The following is a 15,512-nucleotide window of genomic DNA, read 5'->3' on the forward strand; positions in this document are numbered from 1 at the left end:
TTTGTCTATGTATCCAAATTGTAATAGACTAAGCAACCTCTTTAATCTATTTCTATAGAACTTTATACCTAGCACATATGTTGCTTCTCCTAAATCCTTTATGAATAACTTCTTTGATAACCAAATTTTAGTATATTGTAGCTTGGGCATATCGTTTCCTATAAGCAATATGTCATCTATATGCAACACTATGAAAACAATTGCACTCTCACTTGCCTTCTTGTATACATAAAGTTCATCTACATTTTTTATGAATCTAAATTTCATAATTGCTTCATCAAAACGTATATTCCAACTTCTTGATGCCTGCTTAAGTCTATAGATAGACTTTTAAAACTTACACACCATGTTGTCATTTTTTTTTTTTTTGGATTTAAAACCTTTGGATTGTGTTATGTGCACATCCTCTTGTAAATTCTCATTAATGAATACCATTTTGACATCCATATGTCATATCTCATAGTCATAGTATGCGGCAATAATAAACAAAATCCTAATGAATTTTAACATAGCTACTTATGAAAAAGTTATGTGAAAATCAACTTTTCATTTTTTATTATAACTTTTTGCAACTACTCTGACTTTGTATGTTTTGTACGTTACCATCCATGTTAGTTTTTTTCTTGAAAACTTACTTGCACATTATGAGTTTTATCCCTTTTAGGTGGTTCCACCAAGTCTATACTTGATTTACATACATGGATTTCATTTTGAATTTTATGATCTCATGCTTATTTCTTAGAATTATTGTCCAACATTACTTCTTGATAAGTGGTAAGATCATCATTTATAATCAACTCATCCTTCTCCATGAGAAATTGATATCTTTCAAGAGCTTGACAAATACTACTTGACCTATGGAGTTTTTGTGTACTTTAAGTTTTTGGTTATGTATCAGATGCCCTAACCATTAGCTTAAATTTCATCATTGTGTCAATTTGTGTTTCTTAAATTTTTTTAAATTTTATTTTACTCCCATTGTTCTTTTCAAGGATAAACTCTTTCCAAGAAGACAGTATGTCTAAAAACAAACACATTATGTTCCTTAGAGTTATAGAAATAATATCCAATAGTTTTCATTGGATATTCCACAAATTTACACTTAATCAATCTAGCTCCAAGTTTGTTGGCTTATGCATGCTTCACAAAAGCATCACATCCCCAAATCTTTATGTGCGACAAGTTAGGTCTTTTACCTTTTCACATCTCATATGGTATCTTGTCAATAGATTTAGATAAAACTATATTTAAAAGATAAGTGGCTATTTCTAGTGCATAACCGTAGAAGGATATAGGAAGATTTGAATTGATCATCATTGATTGAACCATGTCCAACAATGTTTTATTTCTCCTCTTGGAAATTGTATTATGTTATGGTGTTTCAAGTCAAGTTATTGTGAGAAAATCCCATTCTCTTTTATATAACCTAGAAAATTATGGCTTAGGTATTCACCACCTCGATCATATCTTAGTTTCATGATACTTTTATTGGTTTTTTTTTCAACATTCTAACTGAAGTTTTTAAACTTTTCAAAGGATTCAAACTTGTATTTCATTAAATACACATAACCATATCTTATATGATCATTAGTGAATGCAATGAATTAGTAGTATCCTCCTCTAGCATTTGTGTTCGTTCGACCACATATATCCAAATGTATTAGTCCAAGAATCACACTGACTTTTTCTCTTTTTCCAATAAAAGGTGATTTAGTCATCTTTCCAAGAAAACGTGATTTATAAGTTTCATATGATTCATAATTAAAAGGATCAAAGTATCATTATTTATGTAACTTTGTGATTTTTATTTTATTGATGTGACTGAGCCTATAATGTCACAAGTAAGATCGATTTGGTTTATTTAGTCTAGCCTTCTTGACATTTATATTGAGAACATCATTATTTAATCTAATAACATATAAACTATTATCTTACATTTTCATGCAGTAAAACACATCATTTAAATAAAAAGAACAACAATTACCTTTAATATTAAATGAGTATCCATAATTCATACTTAAATAAGAAGCTAAAATGATGTTTCAAGTTATGACCTAAAATGATGTTTCGAGTTATGACAATAACATAATAACAATCCTTTAGTTCTAAAATTAAACTAGAAAGTAAAGGTAAATAATAAGTCTCCACGACATAGGCAACAACACTTGCGCCATTTTCAACATGCAAGACACCACTCCTTTTTTTAGGCATCTACTCTTCTTTAGTTCATGTATGTCATTATATAAGTGAGAACCACATATAATATCCAACATCCAATAAAATGTGTCATGAAGAGATAGATTGATATCACTTATAAACATACCTAAAGTAGAAGTCTCTTTACACTTTTTCTTTAAGTTTGCCAAGTTGACCTTATAATTTCTCTTCCAATGATCTTTCTTAACATAATCATGACGTGCACCCTTATTTTTCTTGATATTGCTAGCAAGTTTAATAGCCTTACTTACATCCTCTTTCTTATCAAACTTTTTACTTTTTTTCTTCTTGGTCAACTTTTTTTTGGCCTTAGATGAAGAAACTAGAAGGCTTCAGGCTTTGATTCTTAATGGATTTTTTGGCAATGTCTAGCATATTCATTAATTATGGTAACATTACTTTCATCTAATACATATTGAAGTTTATTAAAAATTGTAAAAGGCTATTGGGAATATATGACTATATCAAGTCAACATTTAACTTATGATCCATCATAAATCCTAATTATCCAAGTTTTTCAATCCAATTAATCATTTTAAGACATTATACTTCAACCAAAGTGCTCTTAGACATCATTGTTAGAAATAATTCCTTAGAGGTATTAAACTTTTCAGTCCACCCTTGTTTGTCAAACAACTCTTTAAGGTGCAGAATGATTGTTAGAGCATCTATATTATTATGTTGCCTTTGCAACTCAAAAATTATGCTAGCTACCATGATACATGTGGCTTGATCAGCATGGTTTTTATAGGTTTTATATACCCGCCACACTGCATCATCAGCATTAGCATATGGTTTTGATGGAATTGATTCATCAAAAACATAAAGCATTTTCCCTTATCTTAAGATAAGTTTTAGATTGTAGTACTAATAATTAAATTTAGGCCCCGTGAACTTGTTAACATCAAGCATGCTATGAAGCAACGAGTTATTACTCATTTTTGTAATCTATAAAATATGAATAAGTATCAGTCATATTGTTCAATACTAATATAGATAAGGTTTAAATTTATATATTGGTTGCTTTCACTATTTTAATTAAATCAATAGCCCTCATTTTCAATTTGAAAAAATCATATTTTCTAATGGGTTAGGATCTCATTTAGTTTACTATAACCTTGACGTTTATCTCAACAAGTCATGATAAGTAAATTAGGTAAATAACTTGCTTATCAATCATATCCCTATGTGACTCATAAATCAAATGGGTGGTAACTTTTTGTCTAATCACATCTTATGTGATTCACCCAATCATTGCTTTTAACATTATACGATCAAGTTTTTCGCTTCTAAACAATACAATGATAGTTAAGTAAGACCCATTAACCAAAATACAACCTTATTTTGAATAATTAGTGCCTTGAGTTTTGTCTTAACAAGTCCCACTAGTAGAAAGTTCAATTGTTTATATTGATGAAAGACATTAAGAGTTAATTTTTTTATGAGAGATTTTTAATTCATTATAGGTCTCATCAAGCATGTATAAGAATCCATCATATATCCAATAGATATAATCTTATCATGCATATTACAAATATACATGACATTTTATCACATATAAATTCTAGCATGTATAACAATAAATCAATATCACATACATGGTATTTATCTTATAACTAACATGCATACTATAATAATCATCATGTTTGATTCAAATTCATGATCTTGCACATCTATTCTTTGAATCATTATTATATCATATCATATATCAATTATCAATCCAACTCAATGTGATGCATGGCACATATGTTTTTAGCTAGCATGGTCGGATATGTTTAGTTATTATCTTAGAAACATGTAAATTACAATCATAATTTCTTAAACAATTAAGAAATTATAATTTTACTTGAATTTTAATGTAACATGGTCAACATCACTCTAAACCATTTAGGAATGTTAATCAATTAAAATCAAACCAAATTACATGCATCGGGGTTTTCCTAGTCCAATTAGGTGTTGTGAAATAGTTTCTTGTTAATAAGTTCTAAACAATTTAGAAAGTCCAATTCATTTTGAATTTTATATGAAATCTTATTTATCAAACCCAAACTATTTAGGAATCTAAATTCAACAAAAAATAGCACCAATCTAGGGTATGGTTGAAAACCCATCCAGGAAGGAAAGCAAGTTACAGCTAAGGTAGTTTTTATGAAAACTAGGTAGTTTCAGCCATCTTTTGCTATACCGCCCTTACTAGCCACCATCCAAGAGTTCTAAACTCTTTCCCATACTTTTTTATGCCTTTAGTCATAATTCTTGAATCACAAGTAACAATTACTTTGACTTTTACAAAAATAGTCCACTAAACTTGGTGATCAAGAAAGCAAATCTTGAAATCTTGGTAAACAAGTCTCCTAAAATTTTTAATATTGATTACCAAGTAGATTTTCATTAAAATCTTAGTTAGCAAGTTTTCAAAGTCTCTTAACTTTTAAGAATACTAGTTGCATTAAGAAAATCAATTACCATAATCATATTAGAGCAATCATGCATCATATACATATTTTACATGCCTAACTGCCACTGGCAAATTTTTGAGTTAAACTTGTCATCAACTTTTTGAATGAACAAATCAACTTCAAAAATTTTGAAATTTTTACACAATGATCATTAATATGTCTGTTATCATTTGTTAGAAATTTCATAGTCAAATAGTATCCCTAAAGTGAGAAACAATTTTCATAATATCACTACAGCAGAATTTTCTTAAGCATGGACAAATTGCAAACAAAAAATTCATTAAGCATGCAAATGATATCTATAAATCATAAAATTTAATCCCAATCATCCTAAGACATCATGCTTTGCTAGTGTAAAAGAATCTAATAAAAAAATGTAGAAAAGATTAATATTTTAATCTCTATATCATAATAATAGATTGCAATCAAAATAGTTTTGATATCATAAACAAGCAGACAAACTTCTAACTCGTATAACTTATATTGACAAGATTCTGATACCACTTGAAAGGAATTATATATCATTATCAGAGTTAAAGCAATGAAGACTTTAAAAATTTTAATTTCCTAAAGCCAAGATCAATGAATAAGATTATATAAACATATAACATCATAAGCATGCAAGGGTTTTAGCTCAGGTGCTTACCTTGGATGCCGAAATTCTTTTGATTCAATTTAGTGTTCTTCCAAATAGATTCCAAGCCAATAAGCTATTTAAGTGTTCAGTCACTAATGGTAATCCACGAGAACTCTTATGAATGAACCTTCTCTAAGGTTTGCAGCACTCAAAGCCACATTATATCTAGTAAGTGTTTACAAGACCTCTTGTATTTTCTTGAGTTTCTCTTGGTTGATTACTCTTACTCTTTTTTCTTACAAGAGTGGCAGCTTGATTTTTTTTTATAGGGAAAGCATTCGACAAAATTAGGTTTAATGCATGGAATACAAAATTAGGTTTATAAGCTAGTCGAATGTACCAAACAAAGGAAACTCTTTCTTTTGTTTTTATTTCTTTTATTTTTGGTCATACTAAAATCAAAATAAGTCCAATTGAATTTGTCCTAATTTTAATCTTCCATAATTGTCCTATTGTGTGTAACCTTTTAAGTTCTTTAACATATTAGCAATAAACACAAACATTGTAAGCTTTAGTATTTGGTTAATGAAACAAACTTTTTTGTCTTCATCACCAATTCTTCAATTAGCTAATCTTATGTTTATAGATCATGATCAATGATAGCTTTATTGCCATGACCTCCAATTGCTAAAGAAAAGTAAATATACCTTGACAACCTATTCATGAATGGTCTTAATATATAATTAATATCCTTTCATCACATAGTATCTCGGTTTGAACATTGAGTATAGTTTAATATCTATTCAATCTTGTTCAACCATGTTAAGTCTTATCCTTGACATTAACTCACAAATAAGTTTTCGAACAATTTTAAAATCTTATTTTGCTTTGGTTAAAGATTTTGCAAGTTAATTCAATTAAGTCTAGTTAAAAAAATCTCTTGATCACATAAGGAGATGAATCATATTTTGATTACTTCATGCATCTTTATGTGCCTCATGTTATACCCAATAATACTCGATTGGATCATTTTTAGTTAGAACCATAAGTAATGTAAAGTCAAAGTATAACATTTATCATATAAAATCATAAGTAATCTCAAATTAAAAGATCACTTATACAACCATCACATAAGAATATAGTTATTTTCACTATGTGAACTACTATATAGCATTCTCATATCGGGTCTTGTTTAGTGAACTTGTTCTTGTAACAAGCACCCACATATTAGCTCAAGTTTATCCAAACTTTAATCTATAAGATTGATTGCTTGCTTCATAAGTAAGAGTATAACCATGTGCTAGTCTCAATAGCTTTTGTCAATATCTTCTTATTAATAAAGCATCAACTAGGAACAATTTTAGAATATATAGCTTTCATGCAATGATGGTTTCATAATTACAATCTTGTTATAATTCTCTTGCAAACTTTTATTTCTATTCCAAAGACTTTATCATATAAGTATCAATATTGAAATATATATATACACAAGCTTAATGATAAAGGAATAAGACAGTTATAAGATATAAAATATCAAAGTACTACATCTATGACAATATTTTTGTCAAAATATAATTTTGCTTAAAAGGCAAATACCAACATGTTTTAGAATTAGTTTAAAGGGAAAAAACAGATGGTTGATGATGTAATGGGAAAAAGAAATGCCATTCAAAATGCTGAGCTATTCAAAAAACTATATAAACATAGAGGTTGAACAGGGGGAGAAGAAGGATAATGGAAAATAACCAAGTTTAATGGGGTACTAGAAACCGGTAAAAGGATTGAATCATGGGAGTTGATCATACACTTATCATAGACTTTGACCAAACCATGTATATGTTTGGGCAACTTTAACAAGATAATAAGGGATCATGAGAAAAGTAAAGTTGACTAAGACTAACACAACAAATGGAGACATTTAGATAGGTAGTAGATGAATGTGGTTTAATAGATTTAGGGTTTATTGTAATTGATACTCTTGGGAGAGAGGACAAAAAACTAATACACTAATTAGAGTAAGGTTGGACAAAGCTCTTGTAAGTGAATGTTGGTGTAAGAGATTTCCACTATATATGGTGAAACATTAGGCAGTCGGTCTTAGATCGTTGTCCTGTATTGGTAAATAAAAAGGGATATGAGACAAAGGCAATGAAGATGCAAGAGGAACAAATTCTCATTTGAAGTTTAGTGGTCCAAGGAAGAAAGTTATGAACAAGTTATAAAAGATAATTGGAGTAGTGGTAATTAATAGGTCATAATAAACTAGATTGCAAAGGTTAGAGCTGAATTAATTGATTGGCAGACATGGGGGTTCTATAAGAGAAAAGTACAAATATCTAGTTTATTCAAAAAAAAAAATGAATCAATGTCGAGATGGTGGTCCAACAAATGAAAGGCTAAAGGAAAATAGAAAGATCATAGAAAAGGTTAACAAGTTGCTCGAGGAAGAATAAGCTTTTTAGATAAAGAGATTGAAAGTCAATTGGCTAAGGAAATGTGACAAAAATACAAGGTTTTTCCTTGTGTAAGCCTTTATTAGGAAAAGGCAAAATACTATAAAGGGATTGGTGGACTCAAACATGGTTTGGTGGGAAGAAGAAGGAGAGGTACAAAGCATTACAATAGAATATTTGAAACAGCAATTCACTTCACCAAAAACTCACCATTTTGAAGACATTCTTGAAATTGTTGAAACCCAGGTAACATATAAGATGAATGATCTATTCTTAATAGTATTTAGTGTAGAGGAAATTCTAAAGGCTATAAAGCAAATGCATCCTACCAAAATGCTAGGACCAGATGTATACTTGCTTTCTTTTACCAAAAATATTGGCACATTATAGGACTTGATATAATTTTGTTTTGCTTGTTAGTATTGAATGGCATGAGAAATTTAGATAGTATCAATAGCAGAAACATAGTTTTGATCCCGAAGGTTAAATCTTCAACGTTTATATCTCAGTTTCAACCCATAAGTTTTTGTAATGTGTACAAAATCATAGCCAAACCCATGGCCAATAGACTTAAGATAATCTTAACTTCTTGCATTAGTGAGTCACAGAGTGCCTTTGTACCTAGAAAGCTTATCACTGATAATGTTCTAATAGCCTAAAAGTTACTTCACACTCTTAAGTTTAAGAAAACAAGGGACAAAAGCTTCTTTTGCACTAAAATTGGATATGAGTAAGGCTTATGATAGGGTAAAGTGGAATTCCTTAAAAGCCATGATGACTAAGTTAGGTTTTCAGAATAAATGGGTAAAACTTATTATGAAGTGTATAACATTTATTTCCTACTCAATTGTGGTTAATGGACATATTACTAACAAATTTTGTCTTGAAAGACGGTTGAGACAGAGAGACCCTTTTATTGCCTTATCTTTTCTTTATTTGTTTAGAAGGTTTATTGGCTATGTTACAAGCTACCAAAGGAACAGGTTGTTGACAAATGCCTAAGCCAGCCAATATGGACTAAGGATCACTCACTTGTTTTGTGTTAATGACAGCAAGCTGTTTAGAAAAGCTAACAAGAAAGAAAGTGAAAGCGTAAGGCACATGCTACAGAGATACCAAGTTGGATTCGATCAAATGATAAACTTTGATCATAATAAGCATATTCTACAAATATCCCAACATGTGGTAACGTAGAGTGAAAGGTACGAATCTTGATGTTGTGAGTTTATTTTCAGCTATTTCTTATATTAGAATATGCTTCTTTAATTAATTTTGTTAATTTCTTTTCTAGGTTTTCTTTCGCTTGCAAAAGTGCAACTTTTGTGGAGATGTAAATGAAGATCTATGCTTTTGAAAGGAGTTTACTAAAGTGTATAAATTTTTATTTTGGATTTTTCTATGGATAGAATGCTGTGGTTCAATTTGATAACCAAATTTTATTTATTTATATATTTTTGGTAAATAACTTTTTATCTTTTGATTTTTTAGTAGTAATAATAGGACACGTTTGGAAATTTTAAAGTATTATCTATGTTCCAGTAATATATATAAATTGTCATTTTTATTTTTTGGTAGATAACCTATGAAAAATTTCATCATTAAATCTCTATTTAAGCACTAACATTTCTTCAGCTGAAAATAAGTTCATCGTTTCTAATAGAATTGAATAGTTTGATATGAAAGTTATAATGGAATTAAAAAAATTTATACTAACCTTCTCTCTCTCTGTGTGTGTGTATATATATATATATATATATATATATATATATATCGATTAGAAAAATATACACATATTTCACTTAATTACGTTGGAAATTTTGGGTATGAATGAAAAGATAGGTCTTATCTTATCTATATATTTAATGATTTAAGTATTAATTTATGCTAATATGTGAGATTGATTTCGTGCCTGAGCTAAGCGTGAATGAATCTGATAGCCAGGATTGGTCATATCGTATGTATAGGCGGCAGTTGACTTAAGCGACGTGAATATAACAATTCACAGTTGAGGATCAGGGACTGTGACTCCTTACCTAAACTAGACTTATTTGATTTTAATACGATCATTTGTATACTATATTTAATCTTAATTATTGGATTGGAATTGAGATTTAGATAAGCATAATAAAATTTATTATGTGCTTGCGATTTGATTTAATTTTGTGTTAAATTTATTTACTTATATTTTAATTAAATAATTAATTAATTCAATTATTCAATAATTATATATATAGTACTCTATTAAAATTAAAATTTATATTTATAATTTCATAAAAATATTAAGCGCAAAATCCATATCTGCATAGGTAGGTATAGATAGTTTTCTTTGCCGCCACTCTTGACAAATTCCAAATAGAATTCAACAGCGTATAGTACTCCACTGATTTTTTATTTTAATTAATTTCTTGGTTTAGTGATGACCTATGAACTATGAAGAGCTTATGGATGCGGATGTTTTTTTTAAGCTTAGTTTAGTTGACTGAAAATAAATTTTATAAAAATGAATTCTCCAATTTTTAATGATTGTTTGGTAAATATTTGGTTGATAATTAAATATAAATATTTTGATGGAATTTAATCCGCTTCATAGTTAGAAGGATAAAAATAAAATGATTTTAAGCAATTGAAGATTTGATTAAATTTTTTTAAAAAAATTAGAAATCAAAATAAAATTTAAGTCAAAATTTAGGAGTTACAATTATTATTAACTCTTTTTTTTAAGCTTAGTTTATTTGACTGAAAACAACTTTATAAAATGAATTTTACATTTTTTAATGATTGTTTAGTGAAAATTTGATTGATAATTAAATATAAATATTTTTCATATTTTAACAATAAATAATGTTATATAATTATTTTAATAATTAATATAAGTATTATTTTTATTTTAATAATAATGAATATTATTTCATATAACAATATATTATTTTAATAATAATTTTTGTTATCTAAATATTTTTAATCGTTTCTTAATATTTGAAATTTAAAATATATAGTATTTTAAGATATTTTAATCAAAAAAATTTTTATATTAATATTTTCAAAATAAATATAAATAAATCTTTTTTATGATTTACTGCTAAATATTTTCAATATAAAACATTAATATATTAATAGTATAAATATTTTTATTATTTTAATAATAAATATTATTATTTTTAATATTTTATTTTACTATAAATAATATTTTAATAGTAATACTATTATAAATATTTTAAAATATTAATATAATTATTTTTTAATAATAAATAATATTGTCTTAAGTACTTAATATTAATAGAACATTTTATTATTAAATTATTACAATTTTAGAATACCAATATTTGCATACAAAAATATTTTCAATACTTTAATAATAAATAAACTTTAATATTTTAATAATTATGTCAATATTACTATTTGAAAAAAATTACAAAAAAATAATCAAACTAAAAATTTTTAGTCATCCAAACAATAAAAAAAAATCTCAACATTTTTCAAAATACTATTTTTGAAAGTTAATTTTGATGAAACTCACGCAACCTTTGATGATTTTTGATGGTAGATCGAGCTTTGGGGCTTGCCTCTCCCAAAATTTTTGAAAACCTATATATATATATATATATATATAAAAAAAGTCCTCCCAAATTAATGCTGTTAATTAATTTTATTTATTATTTATTTTTATAATATAATTTTAAAAAATTATTTTAAAGTATATCATTTATCATGATTATGATATCCCTAGTTTTTTAAGCAGTGATAATTTAAAATTAAAAAAAATTCTATAAATAATAATAGTAGTAATAAGTTAACAAAATCGAGCACCGTCATGACTGCTCATGTTAGCAACGGTGAAATCTTAAAATGCCAGTGTCTATATGCTTTTTACGAAGTACTTCCTCCACAAAATCTCCTCAACGAAAACCTTATCCACCCTTCGATCAACATTGTGCAGGATTACATGTGTCACATCGGATCCTTCCTTATTCCTCGCCATAATTGCTGTCGAGAATAGTGCTGCCATCATAGTTGGCGTCTCTACGAAATATCCACACTGTATCGATTTTTTTTAATTTTTGTAATGGGGTTTTCAAAACAGGGAGGTAAGAAATTTTTGAGATTTTTTGTTGAAGGTGAATGATTGAGATTGAAGGATTTAATGAATTAAATAACTGCAGAGGCATACTTAAGGCATTGAATGGATTTGGTGAGAGTGATAACGGTAATTGTCTAAATGGGCAAAGAAAGAGGAAAAACTGAGAAGACACGACGATAGGCTGAATATTGGTCAATGAAAAGTCAAAATTAATAAATTTAATAATACGGATTTAAGTAAAAATATTTAAATAGATAAAAAAATTTTCAGATAAGTGCCGGCCCGTCCGATGGGGTGGACATACCTAAGCTTGAACGAGTCAAAGATATACTATTATAATATAATATTAGGTAAGTTATTATTTTCAAAACAATTAAATTTACGAAATTAACCATTGTTATTGAATTTAATATTAAATATTATCGTAAATAGCAATTTAATTAACTTTAACAAGTGGCCTAGGGGCAACAAAACCGCCTAAAGTATTGCTATACTAGAACTTTGTACATATCTTTCTTAAAATTAAACAAATTCCATATTAAGTATTTATAAAAGAATTCTGACAAGGAACCTCCCGTAGTTTTAAATTAATTATTATAAGCTTCTCTCTGGTAAATTGCAGTATTTCCCTTGATTAATAAGTATCACTTTAAATATATATATTTATTTATGATAAGAGTGGTATTATTTGTATTATTAATTTTATCTCAAATTTTTATATTTTTTAATATGATATATAATTATTGAATAAATTTAAAATTTGAGATCTATCAATTTAACAATTAATTAATTAAATTATAAATAAGATATTATAATAAAAAATACAAATGAAATATTAAAATCAAACCAATAATATATCAGAGACTACAAAATTTTGAAATAAATTGTTGAGACAAATAATATTTTTTATTGATAATTTTGTTCACATTTTTTTCTTCGTATCCTATCCTAAGCTGGCTTTAAAATTAAGGATTCGATAATTTTGTTGATGTGTATGCATGTGCCTTAAATTTTTTTATTTTAATTTTTATTTAATATTTTTAGTACGAAATTTCAGAAATTTCACCTTTTTTTCCCACTACATAATTACGGTAATATTATAGTTCTTATTTATGTATTAATGTATTTTTATACATGATTTGGAACCAATGAGACTGTTAAGCCAATCATTTATCAAATTTAAGCAACTTCAGGATAGATATGCAACGATTCTACTTTTGATTTTTTTTTTTAAAAAAAAAGTGCGATAGTCAAAAATCAAAATGACGTGTAAGACTTGCCACCTCTTCCTACTAGAAAAAAACAAATTGGTAACGTCGTGGTCTGTTGCGACTGCAGACTCTCACTCATATATCGAAAGAGTCACGAGTCATCGCCACCTAACCCAACAAACCATAAGTCTTCCAATCATCTCCATATAGTTTCTTCATCAAAAAATAAAAATTACTACTTTGGGAGGCCAGATTCAAGAAATCTCAGGTATGGAGGGTCTCATCCCTTTGGTTTATAGAACACTCAAGAAGAATAAAACCCGCCGTCGATATGAGTGTCTCTCATCTGGTGCTGCTCAAAGTTATAACATTGCAGAATTCTATGTTAATGGTCAGAGTCAGAGTCATCTGTATATCAAATCTTCAACAGCCGAAAAGAATAATACAGAGAGACACGGTCACCGCCGCCACATGTCCATGGGAGATTTCTCCATGGGGGTGGATGCCATGAAAACTGGTGCTTCTCCAACTCCACCTCTGCCAAAACTTATGAGGTTTCGTAGCCATAGAATGTTTTCATGTGTAAGCGGTGCCTAAGGATGCAGCACTGCTACTGCCTACACTACGAATACAATTAATACACTTTGTTTTATTTTCCAATTAAATGCTTTGCTTTACAGCTTCCCCAGGCTTAAAAAAGGTATGTAACCGTTATTCTGATCGATGCTACATTACTACTATACTCCTTGCAATCACTATTAAGAGAACTATTGTCTCCATCGATCGTTTTGTTAAAATTGCACGCCGCTGTCCTGTCTCCAAGTTTATCGTCAACCTGCCAGTTGTTGTGAGCTGAAATTGAGCAATAGACCAAGATTTCCATGATGTTCACAAACTCAATTGAACTTTCATCAACTATTTGATAATCTGTTTCAGTTTCAGTCTTAATTTGCACTCAGCCATGCTTAATTTTTTTTCTTTTTTGGTTCATTTTAAATTTTTGCTTCAAAAAGAATAGGGGAAACAACCAGGGCCGCATTAGTTACAGTTTTTTCTCGTTTTCTATGGACATTTTACTTGATGTTTTGCTAGTCTTTGGAATAAAGAGCGCTTTGGCCTTTCAGAGCCAAATTCCCAAGTCCAAATAAGCATATTCATGTATGGGTGTATAACCAAACTTTCTGAATCTAACTGTTTACCGGTTAGGCTGCCTAATTTGAGCCGGTATCTATCCCCATAACAGGACAGATAGCAGAAAGCAGCAAGCAATATTCCCATCATGCTCATGCTGACAGAGGAACCGAATAAAAACCAACTTGGCAACTTAATTATTATTATTTTTTGAATCTTTCCCAGTCTTCTGTTGTAACTAATGTGAGCTGCACCAGATTTGTATATTTTCTGCAAATCGTTATTTTTCCTTGAAAAAAGTAGCAAAGGCCAAGAAAACGTTAACACCTAAGCCCTGATTGTTTCATTCTCAACTTAGACAAACAAAACCCACATTCTTGACGACAGAATAGTTAAAAAGTCATCAAGTAGTTGTGGTACAAAACAACCAAATGGGTCTAATGCCAGTATATTTAATCGAATAAATTATTCTTCAAAATTCTGTATTTGCTGAAGTCATCAAGAATTGGTCCAATTCCTACCCCCAAAACTTAACCATGAACGACTTTTTCAATATTAGCTTCAATCAGTGATAGCAACGGGTAGAGGTGAGTTTTTGTTCGTTTCGAATTTAACTCAGATTATATATATATATATAATTTTAATCTGATTTCATTCAATAATTTTTTTAATTTTTATATTTAAATTCGATCAGATTAGATTTGAAATTAATAAAATATTATTTTTAATATAAATATAAATTTTAATAAATATATAATTAAAAAATAATTTTTTATATATATCAAGTAGGGTAGGATCGAATTTGCCTAAAATCTAACCTCGACCCGATCTGATCTTGATTTTTTTTAATATTATCCAACTTGACCCAACCCAATACTTGATTTTTAAAAAGAAAAAAAAGACTCTAAGAGATCAGATCAAGTCGAAACCCGTCAGATTATTATAGCATGCCTTATCATCTCTAGTTTTTATTATGATTGTATAAGACACATGAATGCCATATTCATATTCCTCTGTAAGTTCAAGTGCAGGTTTAGAAATGAGATTGTTAGGATCCATTGTTGGTTCATTTCCTTGTGTCATTTTCCATCAACAATTAAATCACATAAAAGATTGGCACAACAACATGTTTTTCAATGAGAATGGCTTTGTGGAGTCTATAATCTAATATTCTCACTATTTAAGTCATCCTCTAGATAGATTGCATAGTTAGACTTGATAATACATTATCAAATTTATGCAACTTAATACATTACATAACCTTTTAGAAAAATCAATGCATATCATAGATCAAGACCAAAAACATAAAAATAAAAATCATACTCAATAAAACAACATACTTAAAAACTTATCTCATGTTTCACTACATTAATACTTTTTTTCATA

This window comes from Durio zibethinus, chromosome 1 (assembly GCF_047325235.1).
Source record: "Durio zibethinus cultivar Kanyao isolate XHJ-2024 chromosome 1, ASM4732523v1, whole genome shotgun sequence".
In the NCBI taxonomy this organism is placed as follows: domain Eukaryota; kingdom Viridiplantae; phylum Streptophyta; class Magnoliopsida; order Malvales; family Malvaceae; genus Durio; species Durio zibethinus.